Source organism: Salmo trutta, chromosome 36 (assembly GCF_901001165.1).
Source record: "Salmo trutta chromosome 36, fSalTru1.1, whole genome shotgun sequence".
Classification (NCBI taxonomy): Eukaryota; Metazoa; Chordata; class Actinopteri; order Salmoniformes; family Salmonidae; genus Salmo; species Salmo trutta.
The window spans coordinates 36,199,523-36,222,800 of NC_042992.1; positions in this window are offsets into that span (position 1 = coordinate 36,199,523).

Consider the following 23,278-nt stretch of genomic DNA (forward strand, 5'->3'; position numbering starts at 1 on the left):
GTATAAACACCATGGGAACACGTGGCCGTCAGACCGCTCAGGAAGGAGACGCGTTCTTTCTCCTAGAAATGAACATACTTTGGTGCAAAAAGTGCAAATCAATTCCAGATCAACAGCAAAGTACCTTGTGAAGATGATGGAGGGAATAGGTACAAAAGTACATGTGTCTATATCCACAGTGAAACGAGTCCTGTATCGACATAACCTGAAAGGCCGCTCAGCAAGGAAGAAACCACTGCTCCAAAACCACCATAAAAAAGCCAGACTATGGTTTGCAACTGCACATGGGGACAAAGATGGAACTTTTTGGAGAAATGTCCTCTGGTCTGATGAAACAAAAATATAACTGTTTGTCCATAATGCAAGCCGAAGAACACCATGCCAACCGTGAAGCACGGGGGTGGCAGCATCATGTTGTGGGGGTGCTTTGCTGCAGGAGGGACTGGTGCATTTCACAAAATAGATGGCATCATGAGGCAGGAAAATTATGTGGATATATTGAAGGAACATCTCAAGACATCAGTCAGGAAGTTAAAGCTTGTTTGCAAATGGGTCTTCCAAATGGACAATGACCCCAAGCATACTTCCAAAGTTGTGGCAAAATGGCTTAAGGACAACAAAGTCAAGGTATTGGAGTGGCCATCACAAAGCCCTGACCTCAATCCCACAGAAAATATGTGGACAGAACTGAAAAAGCGTGTGCGAGCAAGGAGGCCTACAAACCTGATTCAGTTACACCAGCTCTGTCAGGAGGAATGGGCCAAAATTCACCCAACTTATTGTGGGAAGCTTGTGGAAGGCTACCCAAAATGTTTGACCCAAGTTAAACAATTTAAAGGCAATGCTACCAAATATGAATTGAGTGTATGTAAACTTCTGACCCACTGGGAATGTGATGAAAGAAATTAAAGCTGAAATAAATCATTCTCTCTACTATTATTCTGACATTTCACATTCTTAAAATAAAGGGGTGATCCTAACTGACCTAAAACAGGAAATTTTTACTAGGATTAAATGTCAGGAATTGTGAAAAACTGAGTTTAATTGTATTGGTGTATGTAAACTTCCAACTTCAACTGTATTTTCAATAACCAAAAATATTGTATTTTCAGCTATTTGAAGCTGGTGTACAAAACCGGAAGTAAAAGACGCAAAAAACGTAGGAACAGGATGCGTAGAAATTGCGCACATAGAACATATCTAACACTTCTTAGACTTGCTTTCAATGAGAATGACAGATCTATAACTCACATTTCTATGTGCATTTGGTTGGGTCGCCCAAAAAGTTACATAATGCCGCTTTAAACGGCGTCTCAGTTTGAGCAAAGCCGTAAATCTGGCAATCCAAGATAGTTCAAATGTTAAACAAAATGGTAAAAAACGAATTTAGTCTTGTAAAAATAACAGAATTAGAATCTTACTCATTAAATGGTTGTGAGGTAATAACGAATAATATCCCTCGCTCACACACACAACACACTCAATTTTGAGAAATGACAAGCTCCTCAATTTGCTACTTAATCACTCCGGCGCTTGATTAAACACTGACTGCTAATAAATGCCAATGTGCCACCGTTGTACCCCCTGATAGGATTTAGAAATCATCACCCCCCAACATGCTCGGCAGCATTCTCATCCTCCCTCTACCAAGGAACACGATAGTGTGCTTAATTTTAATACCACAAGCTCATTGGAGGCCTATTTTGAAAAATGAAAGTTTTGTTTTGATTAAGGCCTTTCTGATAGGACCGTTTATAATCATTATATTCTAATTAAGTTGGTGGCTCAGGAGAAAGAAAGAGTCATGGATTTCAGCTTTGAGCCCATGGAAATTCGTTGAATAAATCAGTGTTTTCCTAACGCTGGTCCTCGAGTACACCAAACAGTACACATTTTTATTGTAACCCTGAACAAGCATACCTGATTCAACTTGTCAACTAGTCATCAAGCCATCAATGAGTTGAATGAGGTGTGTTTGTCCAGGGCTACAAGGAAAATATGTAGAGGTAATGGTATAAGTCACACTTGGTAATTTTGTAATCAGGGTTTAGTAAAGTTACGGGCCTCTAGTTCTGGTATCTGAAGCAATATTGGAACTATGCTGTACCGTAGAACAGTGTTCTTCGACTCTGGTTCTCGCCAACCGCAGCATGCAGACTAGACTAGACATAACATAGTAAACATAAGTCTGAGACACTTAAATTAGTATGATAGGTTACTTAGGCAAAAACAAAAGGAGGGTAGTTGCTCGGGTGGATGAGTAGGCGTCGAACACAAATGTCTCGCAAGCCAAATTGTTACGTGTTCGAATCTCATCACGGACAACTTTAGCATTTTCGCTAATTAACCCTTTGATGTAAACGATCACATATTTGTTATCATTGTTGAGTGGTCCCTGCAGCGTACCACCGCAAATATGTGATTGGAACAATAGCAACAGAATGTGTGATGCAACAAACGCGTCTAAACAGCATTGTTGGGTGGAAATGGGGGAAGGTATTGTGAGGGGATTCATCAATAAATATGGGCCAAATACAGGAGAAGTTTATAAGATAAACAAAAATAATACCCCTGGAAAGAGGGGTCTTATCTGGCAACCCTGAGTAACAACAGTTACAATCTAAGTCAGTCAAGTGAACCATCCCTTCACCTCGTTTTGTTATAACATCTTTGGCCTGACAGACGTTTACGTGACAACCAGAATGCATTTGTATAATATCAACAAACATGGTGCCACACATACCTGGCATTTAGCTCATCATAATCAGTACAATCTTCCAAAAAGTATTTTACACACATCATATGTGTCCATTACAATCTATGCAAGAACCGGAATGCATGATTTGTCACCAGAACTTGAAAATGTGAATAAAACAGTAAATACATTGTGCTCCATGCATACATACAGTGCGTTATGCTACAGTAGAAATGACAACCCAATATACAGAAACTATAATGATAACGTAATAAGGCACTTACTTTGATAGGAACACACACATGTCCAAAGTTATTATTAATAAGGAAAACAACAATGAAGGCAATGCGGGCGCCAGCCGTAAAATTTGCCATGGGGACAAAGTTTGTGCAGGTTCTGTTCTGACAGGAGATGCTCAAATGTCTCCATACTTGATCTGAGGAAACACTGGGGAAGTGCTTGGGCTCTTGTCGAAGAGAGATGTTTGTCCGGCTCAGTAAAGCCGCAAACATAAATTGTTTGCAACAGTGAAATGGGCTCATTATATGTGAAGCACACCTCAATTCAAACTGTTGTTAGAAAATAAAACGTGTTGGAAAATAATTTGAAATTGACAAGTTGAAACATAGCCTATATATAATTAGCAGGCAGTGTGCCTTGGTTTGAAGGCAGCGTGGGTTAACTGTCCTGTTGCGTAACAATCACATTTTGGAACCTCTCCCTCACGCTGGGGTGACTGTAAGAAATACTTGGAACTCACAAGTGAAAAGGTTAACAACTTTGCAACAACATAGCTACTACTTTTTAACTACTTTGCAACTACTTAGCATGTTAGCTAACCCTCCCCTAACCTTAACTGTTTTTTTCCTTTCAATTAAGACCTAGACAACCAGGTGATGGGAGTTCCTTACTAATTAGTGACCTTAATTCATCAATTAAGTGCAAGGGTTGAGCGAAAACCCGTAGACACTCGGCCCTCCGTGGAATGAGTTTGACACGTGCTTTAACCTAACTCCTAACCTTAATCCTGACCTTAAACCCTAACCCCAAGAGCTAGCTAACTTTAGCGTTAGCCACCTAGCTAATGATACCCACAGCAAATTGGAAGTCATAACATATCATACGTTTTGCAAATTTGTAACATATTGTACGTTTTGTACTGCGGATAGAGATGAAGGGGAAGGAGAATCAAAGCTGCATCAGATACACTTTATAGTGTCGACCCCCTTCACAGAGGCGATGCAATGAGCGGGATAAGTGTAATATGCTGATCCCATCTTTGCTTTGTTTTTCCCCATGCATAATTATCTGTTCATCACAAACAGTTTTTGTGCGCTCCGGACCGCCTGGAGATCTCATTACCTTAGCAACAAGGCATTTCTCTCCTAAGACATCGGAAAATACATCTTCATTCTCACAAAGGACACGTTATCTACTGCCCAGAGACACTAACATTGGATATTTTTTTAAACAAAGTTTTAAAACATTTTCAATCTTCTTCTGCCTTAATCAAGTCGAAAGAAGGATACAAGTGTCATTCGTTTTCTCTTCCACACGTCAATTTATGAGACGAAGGAAGTTGTCGTGACACGTTTTTAATGACTTTTGTCACCAAGCTGTTTTCATCATGTTTGACAATTCTGCTGTATCATCGAGTGGTGACAAATATCCGTGTGCCGCTAAGTGACGAGCTACTCCTGCTTTCATTACTTCCCTCTGGCCGATGTCCACGTCCAAATGTCTAATCAAACTGGAGTCTGCTTTACTCTGATGAATTATCAATGGACTGAGTCACTGATCTTCCACCAACTCTCAGGAGTACACCTCCATCATGATGAGCAGCAAGATGCCCGCTAACAGATAATGAAAATGAAACTATATTTTTCATGCCGATTATAATTTCAACTGGTCTAACCTGTGGTGATATACATCTGAAGACTGCTGTAAGGAATAGTAGAAGAGGCATTAAAGTTATAACGACTATAATGCTATATTCATAACATTTTCATCAGATAAAATGTTGAACTCGATGGAAGGAAAGGTGTATATACTAAGTGTAGTGTGGATTAATGAGTTATTAATATTGGTTGATACTTTACTGTCCTCTTGTATATTGCATGGTCATAATATTATCCTGAAGCTAACCCTTATTCTCTCTGGCACCTACTACCATACACTGTTCAAAGGTACATACATCTTTTGTCTTTCCCATTCACCCTCTGAACGGCACACATACACAATCCATGTCTCAATTGTCTCAAGGCTTAAAAATCCTTCTTTAAGGGGTCTCCTCCCCTTCATCTATACTAATTTAGCTAGTGACATCAATAAGGGATCATAGCTTTCACCTGGATTCACCTGGTCAGTCTATGTCATGGAAAGAGCAGGAGTTCTTAATGTTTTTTACACTCGGACCAGACAAGCTACAGTAGGCTCCGACCATCCTTAGCCATTGGCAATGGTCCCATTTTAATTCTTCACTCAAGCACATGCACACCTATTGTTCTCTCTGTAACCTAACCATTGAGAAGAACAAAATAGGATGAGAAAGGATTCCTGGGCATACATGAGCAACCACAAGAGAAAACAGTCCCTAAGAAAATACATTATCCACTCCAAAGAGCCCGTTTTGTTGCCTGGCTGATCTCTCTCTTATCTCCCTCTCTCTCTCCTCTTTGTCCCTCCCTTCTTCACTCCCTCTTTACCTGCTGTCACTGCAGCTGAGGAGAGGAGAGAAAGAGGGAGAGAGAAGAAAAGAGGGAGAGAAAAGTGGAGAGAGGGAGAGGGGGTTTCTGGTCTCCAGGCAAGGTTTTAATGAAGGCTGTTTGAAGTATGCCATGATTGTGCAGTGCCCGTGTCCTCTTCAAAAAGGCCCCACGTCTCCCCGAAATGCTTTCTCTCCTCTTCCCACCCTGCTCTATCTCACTCCGTCTCTCTCTCTCTCTCCACCCTTCTTTCCCTCTCTCTATCTCCATCTCTCCATGATCAGGTTATGGATAATGTGCACACTTAACTAGGCATGCAGGACCCATCTCATTACCTACAGGGGGGTGGGGTGGGGTGTGTGGGGGGAGGCAGAAAAGAGAGATGGAACCCCTATAGGATTCTGGGAAAGTGCTGCCGATTGGCTGTTGCCCTAGGTGATAGCGCTGCGGCAGTGGCACTCTGTTATCTTAACAAAGTGGGTCCATGGGCTCTTTTACAGAAAACCCTCCTCTCTCCTTAACTCCCCTCCTCCTCTCTCCATCACTCCCCTCCTCCTCTCTCCATCACTCCCCTCCTCCTCTCTCCATCACTCCCCTCCTCCTCTCCATCACTTCCCTCCTCCTCTCTCCATCACTCCCCTCCTCCTCCTCTCTTCATCACTCCCCTCCTCCTCCTCCTCCTCCTCCTCCTCTCTCCATCACTCCTCCTCTCTCCATCACTCCCCTCCTCCTCTCTCCATCACTCTCCTTTCTCCATCACTCCCCTCTTCCTCCTCCTGCTCCTCTCTCCATCACTCCCCTCTTCCTCCTCCTCTCTCCATCACTCCTCCTCCTCCTCTCTCCATCACTCCCCTCCTCCTCCTCTCTCCATCACTCTCCTTTCTTCATCACTCCCCTCTTCCTCCTCCTCCTCTCTCCATCACTCCCCCTCCTCCTCTTCTCTCCATCACTCCTCCTCCTCCTCCTCTCTCATCACTCCTCCTCCTCCTCTCTCCATCACTCCACCTCCTCCTCTCTCATCACTCTCCTCCTCTTCCTCCTCTCTCCATCACTCTCCTTTCTCCATCACTCCCCTCTTCCTCCTCCTCCGGCTCCTCTCTCCATCACTCTCCTCTTCCTCCTCTCCTCCTCCTCTCTCCATCACACCCTTCTTCCTCCTCCTCCTCTTTCTCCTCCTCTCTCCACCACTCCCCTCTTCCACCTCCTCCTCTTTCTCCTCCATCACTCCCCTTTTCCTCCTCCACCTCTTTCTCCTCCTCTTTCCATCACTCCCCTCTTCCTACTCCTAATATCACGTGTTATCAAGAATCATTTTTATGGCCTCCCGGGTGGTGCAGTGGTCTAAGGCACTGCATCGCAGTGCTAGCTGTGCCACCAGAGATTCTGGGTTCGGGCCCAGGCACTGTCGCAGCCGGCTGTGACCGGGAGGCCCATGGGGCAGCGCACAATTTGCCCAGCGTCGTCCTGGTTAGGGAGGGTTTGGCCGGCAGGGATATCCTTGTCTCATCGAGCACTTGTTACTGCTGTGGCGGGCTGGGTGCAGTGCACACTGACCAGGTGTACGGTGTTTCCTCCGACACATTGGTGTCAAGAAGCAGTGTGGCCTGGTTGGGTTGTGTTTTGGAGGACGCATGGCTCTCGACCTTCGCCTCTCCCGAGTCTGTATGGGAGTTGCAGCGGTGAGACAAGACTGTACCAATTGGGGAGAAAAAAAGGGGGTAAAAAAATATTAATATTCAATATTTATTTGAACTGAGGGAAACATTTGTAATCAATGACTACAGTATATGTAACTATGTAATGCATATCTATGGAATTATACAATCAATTCAATGAATATTGTATTCTGTGAGTTTTCTTTCTCCATCGAGGCTCCACGTATCGTCATGTGATGTTGTGTTAAACTGGCTGGGGCTGGCATGCGTAAATTTAACACTTGGTTGCATTGTTTGGAAGGGAGACTGTGCAGGGTTCGAGCCAAGACTGGTCTTTGTGATTCTAGGCCCCTCTCATCCCGGCCCTGTGTTTGTTGGGCACCCATTGAGAGATTAATGACTTGAAAGAAAACACTGGAGCAGCCGCATGGTTTAGTCTCACCTCTTTACATCTCTCTCTGTCTCCCCTCTCCCTATTTCTCCCCTCCCCTCTCAGCTGCTGCGTAGACACAATGAAGTCAGCACCGTGACTCTGTGTACGAGGTGTTTTTCCACACCTCACACTTCCCAGCTATCCAGGAACACTGAACAAACAATCTGACTCAACGTCCAGCCAGAGAGGGGAGAACGTGAGAATGTTTCACAGGAGAACTACATAAGAAAGGGATATCTCGCCATTCATACTGTATTATATGATGATGATGGTGATGATAATTGTGATAAACATGAAGTATGCATTCATAACCATTTTGCAATATTGCACTCGTATACAGTATGCAAATATATAGAAGTAGTAACAATCACATTCCGCATGCAATTTCACACGAAGTAAAACTCGAAGCATCTTGACATTCAATTTAACAATGTTATATAGGACTATTATTCCCATATTGCCTCTGCCCAACTGCTACAACTACCACTTCTTCATTAAATCAAAAACCCTATTCTGTAACTCTAGTCTTTTCCCAAGTAGTACTCACATTGCTAGTGCTAGAATATAAAGCTGTTCTTTGGGAGCAGTATAATTTGCTGCAGCAAATAGCTCAGTCAATAGCTAGGTTATGAGATGGCTGGGCGAGTCAATAATGACTGAGATCAACACTTGTTCCAAATAGGCAGTGTGGAGAGAAAAAAGGCTGCTCCAAAGCGTTTTCAGACAGAATATAGCCGAACGTCCCGTAATGACTTATTCCCCCCTTTCTATTGTTCCTTTCCTTGAGCGGCTTGCCAAAGCAATTTCAGAGGTTTTTAAGTCCTGTGGAGCTGCCATATGCCTTGCGAACAAGCCCGATAGTTACCCCGTAAATGATTTATTGAGTCATATTTTTAGGTCCGACAGTTTTAAATGATGTATTCGTCAAATGAGCAGTTCGGCAGGCAAGTTGGCATAAAATGTGTAAAAAAACAATGTAATTTTAACTATGAGTGTTAATATACATTTAACAGTATACATTTAACAGGCTTGCTTTGGTGCATTCCAAAAGACTGTGTAACGCCCTGGCCATAGAGAGGGGTTTTTTGTTCTTCATTTTGGTTAGGCCAGGGTGTTACATTGGGTGGGCGTTCTATGTTCTTTTTCTAGGTTTTTTGTATTTCTTTGTTTTGGGCCGTGTGTGGCTCCCAATCAGGCACAGCTGAAGTTTGTTGTTGTTGATTGGGAGTCACACATAAGGAGCATGTTTTTCTTTCGGGTTTTGTGGGGGATTGTTTTCTGTGGTGTTCATTTTGGGACCAGACCAGACAGGACTGTTTGCTGTCGTTTCTTTTCGTGTTTTGTATAGAGTGTTTATGTTCATTAAACTCTTTAATAATGAATACACATCCTCCGCTGCACCTTGGTCTTCTCTACAGTACGACAACCGTTACAGACTGAAGGGCTTTTTTTAACTGTCATTTGAAAGGTAAATTAATGAAAAATGAAACACTTGATTGTCTATTAAACTCTGGTCTGTAGTTAATTACTGGTCATTGACAAAAAGCAATTATGTAGAAAAACAGTTAAATAAAGTTAGAAATAAGTGTTGATAAAACTTGTGGGTACATACAAAAGTTTGGGGTCATTTAGAAATGTCCTTGATTTTTAAAGAAAAGCACACTTTTTTGCCAATTAAATAACATCAAATTGTTCAGAAATACAGTGTAGACATTGTTAATGTTGTAAATGACTATTGTAGCTGGAAACGGCTGATTTTTGAGGGTATATCTAAATAGGCGTATACAGAGGCCCATTACCAGCAACCATCACCCCTGTGTTCCAATGGCACGTTGTGTTAGCTAATCCAAGTTTATCATTTTAAAAGGCTAATTGATCATTAGAAAACCATTTTGAAATTATGTTGTTCTGATTAAAGAAGCAATAAAACTGGCCTTCTTTAGACTAGTTAAGCATCTGGAGCATCAGCATATGTGGGTTCGATTACAGGCTCAAAATGGCCAGAAACAAAGAACTTTCTTCTGAAACTTGTCAGTCTATTCTTGTTCTGAAAAATGAAGGCTATTCCATGCGAGAAATTGCCAAGAAATTGAAGATCTCATACAACACCGAGTACTACTCCCTTCACAGAAAAGTGCAAACTGGCTCAAACCAGAATAGAAAGAAGAGTGGGAGGCCCTGGTGCAAAACTGAGCAAGAAGACAAGTACATTAGAGTGTCTAGTTTGAGAAACAGACGCCTCACAAGTCCTCAACTGGCAGCTTCATTAAATAGTACCCGCAAAACATCTCAACGTCAACAGTGAAGAGGCGACTCCGGGATGCTGGCCTTCTAGGCAGAGTTGCAAAGAAAAAGCCATATCTCAGATTGGCCAATAAAAAGAAAAGATTAAGATGGGCAAAAGAACACAGACAATAGACAGAGGAACTCTGCCTAGAAGGCCAGCATCCCGGAGTCGCCTCTTCACTGTTGACGTTGAGATGTTTTGCGGGTACTATTTAATGAAGCTGCCAGTTGAGGACTTGTGAGGCGTCTGTTTCTCTGGTTAAGTGTTCCTTGAATTCTAAATAAATCACAGACAGTGTCACCAGCAAAGCACCCCCACATCATCACACCTCCTCCTCCATGCTTAACGGTGGGAAATACGCATGCGGAGATCATCCGTTCACCCACACCGCGTCTCAGAAAGAGACGGCGGTTGGAACCAAAAATCTCAAATTTGGACTCCAGACCAAAGGACAAATTTCCACCGGTCTAATATCCATTGCTCGTGTTTCTTGGCCCAAGCAAGTCTCTTCTTCTTATTGGTGTCCTTTAGTAGTGGTTTCTTTGCAGCAATTCGACCATGAAGGTCTGATTCACACAGTCTCCTCTGAACAGTTGATGTTGAGATCTGTCTGTTACTTGAAGTCTGTGAAGCATTTATTTGGGCTGCAATTTCTGAGGCTGGTAACTCTAATGAACTTATCCTCTGCAGCAGAGGTAACTCTGGGTCTTCCATTCCTGTGGCAGTCCTCATGAGAGCCAGTTTCATCATAGAGCTTGATGGTTTTTGCAACTGCACATGAAGAAACTTTCAAAGTTCTTGAAATGTTCCGTGTTGACTAACCTTCATGTCTTAAACGTAATGATGGACTGTCATTTCTCTTTGCTTATTTGAGATGTTCTTGCCATAAAATGGACTTGGTCTTTCACAAAATAGTGCTATCTTCTGTAATTCCCCACTACCTTGTCACAACACAACTAATTGTCTCAAACGCATTAAGAAGGAAAAAAATTCCACAAATTAACTTTTAAGAAGGCACACCTGTTAATTGAAATGCATTCCAGGTGACAACCTCATGAAGCTGGTTGAGATCATTCCAAGAGTGTGCAAAGTGTTATCAAGGCTAAGGGTGGCTATTTGAAGAATCTGAAATATAAAACATGTTTTGATTGTTGAACACTTTTTTTTACTACATGATTCAATGTTATTTCACAGTTTTGATGTCTTCAATATTATTCTATCATGTAGAAAATAGTAAATTAAAGAAAAACCCTTGAATTAGTAGGTGTTCGAAAACTTTTGACTGGTAGTGTACATGCAAATATAAATCTATGGATGAGCGATGACCGAGCGGCATATGCAAGATGCAATAGAAGGTATAAAATACAATATATACATATGAGATGAGTAATGCAAGATATGTAAACATTATTAAAGTGGCATCATTGAAGTGACTCGTGATCCATTTATTAAAGTGGCCAATAATTTCAAGTCTGTTTAACAGTCTGATGGCCTTGAGATAGAAGCTGTTTTTCAGTCTCTCGTTCCCAGCTTTGATGCACCTGTACTGACCTCGCCTTCTGGATGGTAACAAGGTGAACAGGCAATGGCTCGGGTGGTTGTTGTCCTTGATGATCTTTTTGTGCATCTTCCTGTGACATCGGGTGCTGTAGGTGTCCTGGAGGGCAGGTAGTTTGCCCCTGGTGATGCGTTGTGCAGACTTCACCACCGTCTGGAGAGCCTTGCGGTTGTGGGTGGTGCAGTTGCCATACCAGGCGGTGATACAGCCTGACAGGATGCTCTCAACTGGGCGTGATGTGTACGTGATGTGTACGCCGAGGAACTTAAAACTTTCCACCTTCTCCACTGCTGTCCCGTTGATGTCGATAGGGTGTTTCCTAAAGTCCACGATCTCCTCCTTTGTTTTGTTGACATTGAGTGAGAGGTTGTTTTCCTGATACCACACTCAGAGTACCCTCGGCTCCTCCCTGTAGGCTGTCTCGTCATTGTTGGTAATCAAGCCCACTACTGTTGTGTCATCTGCAAACTTGATGATTGAGTTGGAGGCGTGCATGGCCACACAGAGAGCCTTGCGGTTGTGGGCGGTGCAGTTGCCGTACCAGGTGGTGATACAGCCTGACAGGATGCTCTCAATTGGGCATCTGTAAAAGTTTGTGAGGGATTTAGGTGACAAGGCAAATTTCTTCAGCCTCCTGGGGTTGAAGAGGTGCTGTTGCGCCTTCTTCACCACACTGTCTGTGTGGGTGGACCATTTCAGTTTGTCCGTGATGTGTACTCCGAGGAACTTAAAACTTTCCACCTTCTCCACTGCTGTCCCGTTGATGTCGATAGGGTGTTTCCTAAAGTCCACGATCTCCTCCTTTGTTTTGTTGACATTGAGTGAGAGGTTGTTTTCCTGACACCAAACTCAGACTACCCTCAGCTCCTCCCTGTAGGCTGTCTCGTCATTGTTGGTAATCAAGCCCACTACTGTTGTGTCGTCTGCAAACTTGATGATTGAGTTGGAGGCGTGCATGGCCACGCAGTCATGGGTGAACAGGGAGTACAGGAGGGGTCTGAGCATGCACCCTTGTGGGGCCCCAGTGTTGAGAATCAGCGAAGGGGAGATTTTGTTTCCTAATTTCAACACCTGGGGCCGGCCCGTCAGGAAGTCCAGCACCCAATTGCACAGGGTGGGGTTGAGACCCAGGGTCTCAAGCTTAATGATAAGCTTGGAGGGGTACTATGTTGTTGAATGCTGAGCTGTAGTCAATGAACAGCATTCTTACATAGGCATTCCTCTTAGCGGAGTCAATCACCACCTTCCGGAGACACCTGAAACCCCACCTCTTTAAGGAATACCTGGGATAGGATAAAGTAATCCTTCTAACCCCCCTCCCCCCTTAAAATATTTAGATGCACTATTGTAAAGTGGTTGTTCCACTGGATATCATAAGGTGAATGCACCAATTTGTAAGTCGCTCTGGATAAGAGCGTCTGCTAAATGACTTAAATGTAATGTAAATGTTATCCAGATGGGATAGGGCAGTGTGCAGTGTGATGGCGATTGCATCGTCTGTGGACCTATTGGAGCAGTATGCAAATTGAAGTGGGTTTAGGGTGGCAGGTAAGGTGGCGGTGACATGATCCTTGACTAGTCTCTCAAAACACTTCATGATGACAGAAGTGAGTGCTACGGGGCGATAGTCCTTTAGTTCAGTTACCTTTGACTTCTTGGGTACATGAACAATGGTGGCCATCTTAAAGCATGTGGGGACAGCAGACTGGGATTGGGAGAGATTGAATATGTCCGTAAACACACCAACCAGCTGGTCTGCGCATGCTCTGAGGACGTGGCTAGGAATGCTGTCTGGGCCGGCAGCCTTGCGAGGGTTAACGCGTTTTAATGTTTTATTCACGTCGGCCACGGGGAAGGAGAGGGGGTCCTTGGTAGCGGTGTGTAGATTGATGAGGAAAATGTTTTAATCAATTTTAGAATAAGGCTGTAACGTAACAAAATGTGGAAAAGGGAAGGGGTCTGAATACCTTATTAATAGTAATTGTATGTATATATTAAATACCATGTATTTGATACCATTCCACCAATTCCACTCCAGACATTACCACGAGCCTGTTCTCCCCAATTAAGGCGCCACCAACCTCCTGTGATTTCAAGGAACGTTTGTAAAATAGCACATGACCTACAGTACAACCTATCAACAAACAAAAGCCTTCAAACTTTGTGTTAGTGTTGTTCATGGTGATTACAGGTCCTAACAATGAAAGGTTTATACATTTATTCATATATGTTGATAAACATGAACAAATCATGATTGGAAATGGTTCAGAAACTGCTCAATAATACTTTAAATAACATTTCGAAGGTCCTCCCTTTTATTTTTCAAGTGAATATGAAAGGCAGTATCTTATCATTTTGCTGTGGTATGCTCCCTTCCTGCAAAGCCAGACCAAGGCCACTTGTATTTCACAGTAACTATGGACTCCACTGAAGTGTGACATCAAAGTAAGGGACCTTTTTTTGCACAAACACTCAGTTGTACACACACCCATCTTAAATGTTCCCTGAGCTTGCACTGACAAGTGTAGGCTTGCATGGCAACGTGCGGCAAAACCAGTCAAATTAGTCCCTGTGAATGGCAAGTCAAAAGAATGCATGAAATAGACAGCAATCGGCACTGCATTGTGAAGTTGTGCGTAACCTTTGTCAAAAGAGAAGTATTAAAAGCTAACATGAAATATGGAAATACAGAATTCTTCTGCATGTGTCTAGATGCTGGAGACAGCTATGCTCTGTGTGTGATTTTCAGGAGTTACTCCTTTGGGAAATAACCTAGATAGAGACTATGTCTGCTGGATCTATAACAGTTCAATGATAGGTGAGAATAATATTCTACTCCTGCAATGCAAGAGAAGTCAGAGAAATACACGACCAGGTAGAACAATGTAATCTCGCTCTCTCTGTCTCTTTCTCTCTCTGTCTGTCTGTCTCTCTCGCTGTCTCTCTGTCTCTCTCTCTCTCTCTCTCGCTGTCTCTCTCTCTCTCTCTCTCTCTCTGTCTCTCTCGCTGTCTCTCTCTCTCTCTCTCGCTGTCTCTCTCTCGCTGTCTCTCTCTCTCTCATTGTCTCTCTCTCTCTCGCTGTCTCTCGCTCTCGCTCTCTCTCTCTGTCTGTCTGTCTGTCTGTCTGTCTGTCTGTCTGTCTGTCTGTCTGTCTGTCTGTCTGTCTGTCTGTCTGTCTGTCTGTCTGCCTGCCTGCCTGCCTGCCTGCCTGCCTGCCTGCCTGCCTGTCTGTCTGTCTGTCTCTTGATGTCTCTCTCTGTCTGTCTCTCTCTCTCTCTCTCGCTGTCTCTCTCTGTCTGTCTCTCTCTCGCTGTCTCTCTCTCGCTGTCTCTCTCTCTCTCATCTCTCTCTCGCTGTCTCTCTCTCTCCCTCGCTGTCTCTCTCTCGCTCTCTCTCTTGCTGTCTCTTATTCTCTCTCGCTCTATCTCTCTCTCTCTCTCTCGCTGTCTCTCTCTCTCTCGCTGTCTCTCTCTCTCTCGCTGTTTCTCTCGCTCTCTCTCGCTGTCTCTCTCTCTCTCTCGCTCGCTGTCTTTCTCTCACTCTCTCTCTGTCTCTCTCTCGCTCTGTCTGTCTGTCTGTCTGTCTCTATCTGTCTCTCTCTCGATGTCTCTCTCTGTCTGTCTCTCTCTCTCTCGCTGTCTCTCTCTGTCTGTCTTTCTCTCGCTGTCTCTCTCTCTCTCTCGCTGTCTCTCTCTCCCTCTCTCGCTGTCTCTCTCTCCCTCTCGCTGTCTCTCTCTCCCTCTCGCTGTCTCTCTCTCTCTCTCGCTGTATCTCTCTCTCTCACTCTCTCTCTCTCTCTCTCGCTGTCTCTCTCTCTCTCGCTGTCTCTCTCTCTCTCACTGTTTCTCTCGATCTCTCTCTGTCTCTCTCTCTCTCCCTCTCGCTCGCTGTCTCTCTCTCTCTCTCTCTCTCGCTGTCTCTCTCTCTCTCACTTGCTGTCTCTCTCTCTCTCGCTCACTGTCTCTCTCTCTCGCTCACTATCTCTCTCTCTCGCTCGCTGTCTCTCGCTCACTATCTCTCTCTCTCGCTCACTGTCTCTCTCTCTCGCTGTCTCTCTCTCGCTGTCTCTCTCTCGCTGTCTCTCTCTCGCTGTCTCTCTCTCGCTGTCTCTCTCTCGCTGTCTCTCTATCTCTCTCTCTCGCTCGCTGTCTCTCTCTCTCTCGCTCGCTGTCTCTCTCTCTCTCTCTAGCTGTCTCTCTCTCTCTCGCTGTCTCTCTCGCTGCCTCTCTCTCTCGCTGTCTCGCTGTCTCGCTCTCTCTCTCTCGCTGTCTCTCTCTCTCTCGCTGTCTCTCTCTCGCTGTCTCTCTCTCTCTCGCTGTCTCTCTCTCTCCCTCACTCGCTGTCTCTCTCTCTCTCACGCTGTCTCTCTCTTGCTGTCTCTCTCTCTCACACGCTGTCTCTCTCTCTCGCTGTCTCTCTCTCTCGCTGTCTCTCTCTCTCTCTCGCTGTCTCTCTCTCTCTCTCGCTGTCTCTCTCTCTCCCTCACTCGCTGTCTCTCTCTCTCTCACGCTGTCTCTCTCTCTCTCGCTGTCTCTCTCTCACACGCTGTCTCTCTCTCTCGCTGTCTCTCTCGCTGCCTCTCTCTCTCGCTATCTCGCTGTCTCGCTCTCTCTCTCTCTCGCTGTCTCTCTCTCTCTCGCTGTCTCTCTCTCTCGCTGTCTCTCTCTCTCGCTGTCTCTCTCTCTCCCTCACTCGCTGTCTCTCTCTCTCTCACGCTTTCTCTCTCTCTCGCTGTCTCTCTCTCACACGCTGTCTCTCTCTCTCGCTGTCTCTCTCTCTGTCTCTCTCTCTCTCTCTCGCTGTCTCTCTCGCTGTCTCTCTCGCTGTCTCTCTCGCTGTCTCTCTCTCTCTCTCTCGCTGTCTGTCTCGCTCTCTCTCGCTGTCTGTTTCACTCTCTCTCGCTGTCTCGCTCTCTCTCTCGCTGTCTCTCTCTCTCTCGCTGTCTCTCTCTCTCGCTGTCTCTCACTGTCTCTCTCTCGCTGTCTCTCTCTCTCTCTCTTTCTCTCGCTGTCTCTCTCTCTCCCTCACTCGCTGTCTCTCTCTCTCTCACGCTCTCTCTCTCTCTCGCTGTCTCTCTCTCACACGCTGTCTCTCTCTCTCGCTGTCTCTCTCTCTGTCTCTCTCTCTCTCTCTCTCGCTGTCTCTCTCGCTGTCTCTCTCGCTGTCTCTCTCTCTCTCTCTCTCGCTGTCTGTCTCGCTCTCTCTCGCTGTCTGTTTCACTCTCGCTGTCTCTCTCTCTCTCGCTGTCTCTCTCTCTCGCTGTCTCTCACTGTCTCTCTCTCGCTGTCTCTCACTGTCTCTCTCTCGCTGTCTCTCTCTCTCTCTCTCTCTCTCTCGCTGTCTCTCTCTCTCTCTCTCTCGCTATCTCTCTCTCTCTCTCGCTATCTCTCTCTCTCGCTGTCTCTCTCTCTCTCGCTATCTCTCTCTCTCTCGCTATCTCTCTCTCTCTCTCTCTCTCTCTCTCTCTCTCTCGCTATCTCTCTCTCTCTCTCTCGCTGTCTCTCTCTCTCTCGCTATCTCTCTCTCTCTCTCGCTATCTCTCTCTCTCTCGCTGTCTCTCTCTCTCTCGCTGTCTCTCTCTCTTGTTGTCTCGCTCTCTCTCGCTGTCTCGCTCTCTCTCGCTGTTTGTCTCTCTCTCTCTCGCTGTCTCTCTCTCTCTTGCTGTCGCTCTCTCTCTCGCTGTCTCTCTCTCTCTCGCGGTCTCTCTCTCTCTTGCTGTCTCGCTGTTTCTCTGTCTCTCTCGCTGTCTCTCTCTCTCGTTGTCTCTCTCTCGCGCTGTCTCTCTCTCTCTCGCTGTTTCTCTCTCTATCTCTCGCTGTCTCTCTCTCTCGCTGTCTCTCTCTCTCGCTATCTCACTCTCTCTCTCTCTCGCTATCTCACTCTCTCTTGCTGTCTCTCTCTCTTGCTGTCTCGCTCTCTCTCGCTGTCTCGCTCTCTCTCGCTGTCTCGCTCTCTCTCGCTGTTTCTTTCTCTCTCGCTGTCTCTCTCTCTCTCGCTGTCTCTCTCTCTCTTGCGGTCTCTGTCTCTCTCGCTGTCTCGCTGTTTCTCTCTCTCTGTTTCTCTCTCTCTCTCGCTGTCTCTCTCTCTCGCTGTTTCTCTCTCTATCTCTCACTGTCTCTCTCTCTCTCACTGTCTCTCTCTCTCTCGCTGTCTCTCTCTCTCTCTCGCTGTCTCTCTCTCTCTCTCGCTGTCTCTCTCTCGCTCGCTGTCTCTCTCTCTCATTCGCTGTCTCTCTCTCTCGCTTGCTGTCTCTCTCTCGCTCGCTGTCTCTCTTTCTCTCTCGCTGTCTCTCTCTCTCTCTGTCTCCCGCTGTCTCTCTCTCAAATTCAAATTCAAATTCAAATTCAAGCTGCTTTATTGGCATGAAAAACATTTTGTGTCAATATTGCCAAAGCAACAATGTATACAATATACATTGTAATAAAATTATAAACAATAACAAATAATAATATAAAATGGCAGTAAATAATAATACAAAATTAAATATAAAAATCTAAATATGGAAAATGAAACTATAACTAACTTATAACTAAATAACGGTCATCTTCACCATTACATCAGTACTGCAACTACTATCATCATTACCACTACTACTACCACCATCACTAAACTGTTATCATTACCATTACTACCCATACCACTACTACTACCACCATCACTATACTGTTATCATTACCATTACTACCCATACCACTACTACTACCACCATCACTATACTGTTATCATTACCATTACTACCCATACCACTACTACTACTACCACCACCATCACTAAACTGCTATCATTACCATTACCACCCATACCACTACTATTTGGAATGATAAACAACAATAATAATAGTAATAACAATAATACTAATAATAAGTAAGTTACTATTTACTATGCAGAGGTTATTATTCAGTGTCCCTCAGGCTATGGCTGTCACGAGCGTCTAGGACCAGTGGATATATGAAATCAGGAGCAGGAGACAGAGGGCCGGAGCAACTGAGTTTTAATAGGCAATACCAGTCGCAATAGCCGTTGGGCACAGGGCGAGTGGCGAAGTCCGCCAGGAGAAAACACTTTTCTCAAAAAAAAAGGAAATCAAAGAAGCGCACAAAAAAAACAAACAGCGCGCGGGGCGCAGCCCGGCAATATAATGACTTCCTAAATCGGATATAACACAACTGTCCTTCATGAACAAACGAACAATCCCGCACGAGAACCCCATACTGAAAATACACATTAAATAACCCCCCACTAATGAAAAACACAAAACAGGTGCGGGATCGACAGACAAAACCAACAGACACAGAAACAACGATCGGTGGCAGCTAATAGGCCGGCGACGACGACCGGCGAGCGCCGCCCGACCGAGGAGGGGCGCCACCTTCGTTAGATACTGTGACAATGGCAGGCAAATACATATTTGGCTGCAAGAGGAGCCATTGCTCCTTTGCCCATGAGTATTTTTAGTTTTTCCTCTGGCTTTATAAGTCAACATTTGGAATAAATGTAGTCATTTCCGTGAACATGGAATCTCTTTGTGAGGAATATTTCTCACAGTAAAGGAGAAAGTGCATCTCTGTTTCTTCCTCCCCTGTCGTGCAGTGACCACATACACGCTCCTCTTTGGGTAGCCATGTCTTTTTATGTCTACCGGTTTCTATTGCCAATCGGTGGTCACTCAGCCTGTACTTGGTAAGGATCTGTCTCTGAATCGTATCTCTGACAGAGTAGAGATAATCAGCCAATTCATATTCTCTGTTTAGGTTCAGATATCAATTCATTCGGCTTTGGGATTTTGTTTCGTTTTTCCAATGTTGTAAATATGAGTCTTTTGATTGGTTCATGATTTTGTTTATTTGAATGGTTGGTGAGGTCCAACACCAGCTGACTTAGAGGGCTCGTTTCTGGGCTCAGCTCTTGGGTTTGAAGTGCTTTAAATTGCAGACTTGAATTTGGACATGAATTTAGATGTAGCCAAAATTTTTATGATCTTTTCTGTATTTTCATTATTACTGGAAAGCGGCCCAATTCTGCCCTACATGCATTAGTTGGTGTATTTCTCTGGACTTGTAGGATTTTCCGACAGAATTCTGCATGTAGGGCTTCAATTGGATGTTTGTCCCACATTTTAAAGTCCAGTTTATTGAGTGGCCCCCAAACCTCACTTCCGTAAAGAGCTATTGGTAGGATTACACTGTCAAATATTTTGGTCCAAATTCTAATTGGGATGTTGATTTTGAATAATTTCATTTTTATTGCATACAATGCTCTGCGGGCTTTTTCTTTGAGTGCATTCACTGCCATATTAAAGTTTCCCGATGCAGATATGGTCAGACCAAGGTATGTGTAATTTTTTGTGTGTTCAATTATGGTGTTGTTCAGGGTGAATTTATATTTGTGTTTCAGATTTTTTTGGAAAATCATGATTTTCGTTTTTTGGAAATTTAATGCCAGGGCCCAATAATGGCAATATTGCTCTAGAATATGAATGTTCTGTTGAAGACCTTCTTTGGTTGGTGATAGAAGTACCAAGTCATCAGCATATAGCAGGTATTTCACCTCTGTGTCAAATAGTGTGAGTCCTGGGGCTGGAGAATGGTCCAACATGTCTGCTAATTCATTGATATAAATGTTGAAAAGATTTGGACTCAAACTGCAGCCTTGTCTCACACCTCGACATTGTGAAAATAATTCTGTTCTTTGGTTTTTGATTTTTATTGCACATTTGTTTTCTGTGCACATACATTTTATTAAGTCATACACCTTACCACCAAGCCCACTTTGGAGAATTTTGTAGAATAGCCCTTCGTGCCAAATAGAATCAAATGCTTTTTTAAGGTCAATAAAGCAAGCAAAGATTTTACCCTCTTATTTTTGGTGGACGTGTTTATTAATTAATGTGTGTAAGGTGTATATATGGTCAGTAGTGCGACGGTTGGGGAGAAAGCCAATTTGACATTTACTTATTACATTTTTTTCTTGAAGAAAGGTTTGAATTCTTGAATTCAAAATGCTACAGAAAACCTTTCCCAACTGTTTACGCAAATTCCCCTGTAATTATTGGGGTCTGATTTGTCTCCACTTTTGTGGATAGGGTAGATGAGCCCCTGGTTCCAGACATCAGGGAAGCAGCCAGAAGTTAAAACCATGTTGAACAATTTAAGCACAGCATTCTGCAACTCAGGTGTGCTGTTTTTCAGCATTTCATTTCTGATGTTGTCTAGACCACGAGCCTTCTTTGATTTATTAGATTTGAGCTTTTCATTTAGTTCTTGTTGGGTTATTGGGTAATCTAATGGATTTTGGTTGTTTTTAATGACTTATTCAAGGATGTTACATTTTTCTTGAATTTTTAATTGGTGCTGTTGTAAGTCTTTTTGTGGGATGTTTTTGTATAGATTATCATAATAAGTTTTCCAAATTCCTACATCTTGTATGGCTAATTCTTGTGGCTTTGTTGTGCTTAAATTGTTCCACATGTCCCAGAACTGATTTTGGTCAATTGCGTTTTCAATTTCATCAAGTGTCTTGTTGGTATAATTCAATTTCTTGCGTTTCAGTCTTTGTTTATACTGTTTCAGAGTTTCAAAGTATTCATATCGTAGCTCTGGGTTGTTTTGCTGCTTATGATTTTCGTTTGACATTTGTCTTATGTGTTTTCTAATTGTTTTACATTCATTATCAAACCATTCGTCGAAACATTTTGTTTTTTTGTTTCTGATGTTGCATTTCTTTGCTTTTCTCAAATTTGCTTTCGATGCTGCTTTTTGGAATGTGCAGTTGATGTTTTGAGTAGCCGAATTGACACCATCTTTATTGTTTTGGTATTATGAGTTATTGAAGAACTGTAAAGAATTCATCATTTCATTTGAATTCAACGTTTCAATGAATCTCTCTGCACTGTTTGGAGCCCATCTGTACGATTGGTTTATGTTGTAGAGTTTATTGGGCTGTTTTTTTGAATGAATTTTCCCGGTTAATTTCTTCAGAAACACGTTGATCAGACTGTGATCTGACAATGGTGTCTGTGGTCTGACAGTGAATGCACTAATGGAGGAGGGGTCAATGTCAGTGATGGCATAATCGCCCACAGTTGTCCCAAGAGCTGAGCAGTAAGTAAACTGACCTAAAGAGTCCCCTCTGATTCTATCATTAAGCATGTACAGGCCTAAGGCTCGACAGAGATGCACTAACTCCTTCCCATTTTTGTTCAGTATTTGGTCAGGACTGTTTCTATTATTTATAATAGGGCTACTGTACAAGGAGGGGTGTCTAAATATGTGGTGGTTACCTCCCTCATCAGTGTAGTCAGGCTCAGAACCTGTTGTTGCATTGAAATCTCCACAAATAAGCACTTTACCCTCTGCCTGAAATGTAATGATTTCTGTATGGAGATTGTCAAAAAACTGATCATCATAATATGGTGAATCTGAAGGAGGAGCATAAGCTGCACATATGAATACATCATTGTCACAGTAGATTGTACCTTTGTTAAGTTTTAGCCAAATGTGACTGGTACCTTTTTTCATTTCATTCAGTGCTAAATCCTGCTTATGCCAAATTATGATTCCACCTGAGTCTCGGCCCCGTTTAACATTTTTATGTTTGATTGATGGTAGTAAACTTTCTCTATAGCCTGAGGGACACTATCTATGTCTCCACGACACCATGTTTCCAGTAGGATTATGATGTCCTGTCCCTTGATGTTTTTAATCAATTCTGGATTTATTGTTTTATAACCAAAATTTGAAGAGTATAGGCCCTGGATATTCCAAGAGCTGATAGTTAATGATCTCATTTATAAAAAGTGATATTCACTGGTTTGAGTAAAGTACATTGAAAAAAAAAAAAATAACATTATACATATACATACATACATTTACTATAATACCGGTGCCAATAAAATTAAGAATAGTAAATAAATGAATAAGAATGGAATTGTTCTAGGTGTCTTTGCCAGATGTTACCTCAGCATATGTAGGCTGATGATCTGAATGATACATGGTGTGGACTGCATCATGTGGTGTACTTCTCTGAAGAACAGTGTTCTAGCCGACCCTGGAGTAGTGATCAGAGCTGTGTTGTGATGGGCCAGGTCCGGTAGAGCTGTGTTGTGATGGGCCAGGTCTAGTACAGCTGTGTTGTGATGGGCCTGGTCTAGTACAGCTGTGTTGTGATGGGCCAGGTCTAGTAGAGCTGTGTTGTGATGGGCCTGGTCCAGTAGAGCTGTGTTGTGATGGGCCTGGTCTAGTAGAGCTGTGTTGTGATGGGACGGGTCTAGTAGAGCTGTTGATTTATTTTGTTCATCAACTGTCCTGGGAAGTCTTTTCTTGGTAGGAGGGTGGACACAACTATATTGGTTGTTGGGAACATGGCCTGTGCCCATTCTGCCACTCTTCTCACTGCCCCAGATACATTTTCACCTTTGGCATGAAGGTGGTTTGTGCCAGTGTGGATGATGATGTTGTCGGGGGTGTCAATCCTGGTCTGACTGAGTAGCTGCGTTACACTGTCAGTTGTAGGACACCAGAACTTATACACCTGGTGTCTAGGGAATCATATTTCCTGGACTAAGAACTTCCCATTTGAATCAATAAGGATTGCAGTTGTGGGTGATTGTCTGGGTGAAGCAGACTGGGAGACTGGTATTCTGACCTGGGCTGGAGCAGACTGGGAGGCTGGTAGGTTGACCTGGGCTGGAGCAGACTGGGAGACTGGTATTCTGACCTGGGCTGGAGCAGACTGGGAGGCTGGTATTCTGACCTGGGCTGGAACAGACTGGGAGGCTGGTATTCTGACCTGGGCTGGAGCAGACTGGGAGACTGGTATTCTGACCTGGGCTGGAGCAGACTGGGAGGCTGGTATTCTGACCTGGGCTGGAACAGACTGGGAGACTGGTATTCTGACCTGGGCCGGAGCAGACTGGGAGACTGGTATTCTGACCTGGGCTGGAGCAG